Below are 2,505 nucleotides of genomic sequence, written 5' to 3'. Positions count from 1 at the left end.
TTTCCTCACATTTCTGTGGTGGAAAGTTCTGGAATCTGCGTGGATCAACAAATTTCCATCCATCCAGTGTGCCCCCAGGTCTCCCGAAAAAAATGGTACCTCACTTGCGTGGGTAGGCATAGTGGCTGCGACATGAAACAGCGCAAAACGCAGCATGATCGCACCTCAATTTCCCAGTGAAATTTAGCACGATTCAGACAAAAAGACTACCTTTTGTTTTTGCGCCGTAGCTCTGCCAGCACCTAGGGAAACCTAGCAAACCTATACATTTCTGAAAACTAGACACCCAGGGCAATTCAGGATGGGGTGACTCGTCTGCCTACCCCCAGGTTTTGTTACCCAGAATCCCTTACAAACATAAAAATTTGACCAAAAAAACACATTTTCCTCACATTTCTGTGGTGGAAAGTTCTGGAATCTGCGTGGATCAACAAATTTCCACCCACCCAGCGTGCCCCTAGGTCTCCCGAAAAAAATGGTACCTCACTTGCGTGGGTAGGCATAGTGGCTGCGACATGAAACCGCGCAAAACGCAGCATGGTCGCATCTCAATTTCCCAGTGAAATTTAGCACGATTCGGACAAAAAGACTACCTTTTGTTTTTGCGCCGTAGCTCTGCCAGCACCTAGGGAAACCTAGCAACCCTATACATTTTTGAAAACTAGACAACCAGGGCAATTCAGGATGGGGTGACTCGTCTGCCTACCCCCAGGTTTTGTTACCCAGAATCCCTTTCAAACAAAAGAATTTGACCAAAAAAACACATTTTCCTCACATTTCTGTGGTGGAAAGTTCTGGAATCTGCGTGGATCAACAAATTTCCACCCACCCAGCGTGCCCCAGGTCTCCCGAAAAAAATGGTACCCCACTTGTGTGGGTAGGCATAGTGGCTGCGACATGAAACAGCGCAAAACGCAGCATGGTCGCACCTCAATTTCCCAGTGAAATTTTGCACGATTTGGACAAAAAGACTACCTTTTGTTTTTGCGCCGTAGCTCTGCCAGCACCTAGGGAAACCTAGCAAACCTATACATTTCTGAAAACTAGACACCCAGGGCAATTCAGGATGGGGTGACTCGTCTGCCTACCCCCAGGTTTTGTTACCCAGAATCCCTTTCAAACAAACAAATTTGACCAAAAAAACACATTTTCCTCACATTTCTGTGGTGGAAAGTTCTGGAATCTGCGTGGATCAACAAATTTCCATCCATCCAGTGTGCCCCCAGGTCTCCCGAAAAAAATTGTACTTCACTTGCGTGGGTAGGCATAGTGGCTGCGACATGAAACAGCGCAAAACGCAGCATGGTCGCACCTCAATTTCCCAGTGAAATTTAGCACGATTCGGACAAAAAGACTACCTTTTGTTTTTGCGCCGTAGCTCTGCCAGCACCTAGGGAAACCTAGCAAACCTATACATTTCTGAAAACTAGACACCCAGGGCAATTCAGAATCGGGTGACTCGTCTGCCTACCCCCAGGTTTTGTTACCCAGAATCCCTTTCAAACAAAACAATTTAACCAAAAAAACACATTTTCCTCACATTTCTGTGGTGGAAAGTTCTGGAATCTGCGTGGATCAACAAATTTCCATCCACCCAGTGTGCCCCCAGGTCTCCCGAAAAAAATGGTACCTCACTTGCGTGGCTAGGCATAGTGGCTGCGACATGAAACAGCGCAAAACGCAGCATGGTCGCACCTCAAATTCCCAGTGAAATTTTGCACGATTCGGACAAAAAGACTACCTTTTGTTTTTGCGCCGTAGCTCTGCCAGCACCTAGGGAAACCTAGCAAACCTATACATTTCTGAAAACTAGACACCCAGGGCAATTCAGGATGGGGTGACTCGTCTGCCTACCCCCAGGTTTTGTTACCCAGAATCCCTTTCAAACAAAAAAATTTGACCAAACAAACACATTTTCCTCACATTTCTGTGGTGGAAAGTTCTGGAATCTGCGTGGATCAACAAATTTCCATCCATCCAGTGTGCCCCCAGGTCTCCCGAAAAAAATGGTACCTCACTTGCGTGGGTAGGCATAGTGGCTGCGACATGAAACAGCGCAAAACGCAGCATGGTCGCACCTCAATTTCCCAGTGAAATTTAGCACGATTCGGACAAAAAGACTACCTTTTGGTTTTGCGCCGTAGCTCTGCCAGCACCTAGGGAAACCTAGCAAACCTATACATTTCTGAAAACTAGACACCCAGGGCAATTCAGGATGGGGTGACTCGTCTGCCTACCCCCAGGTTTTGTTACCCATAATCCCTTTCAAACAAAAAAATTTAACCAAAAAAACACATTTTCCTCACATTTCTGTGGTGGAAAGTTCTGGAATCTGCGTGGATCAACAAATTTCCATGCACCCAGTGTGCCCCCAGGTCTCCCGAAAAAAATGGTACCTCACTTGCGTGGGTAGGCATAGTGGCTGCGACATGAAACAGCGCAAAACGCAGCATGGTCGCACCTCAATTTCCCAGTGAAATTTTGCACGATTCGGACAAAAAGACT

The sequence above is a fragment of the Lissotriton helveticus genome, chromosome 6, assembly GCF_964261635.1.
Source record: "Lissotriton helveticus chromosome 6, aLisHel1.1, whole genome shotgun sequence".
Classification (NCBI taxonomy): domain Eukaryota; kingdom Metazoa; phylum Chordata; class Amphibia; order Caudata; family Salamandridae; genus Lissotriton; species Lissotriton helveticus.
This window is presented reverse-complemented; position numbering follows the sequence as displayed.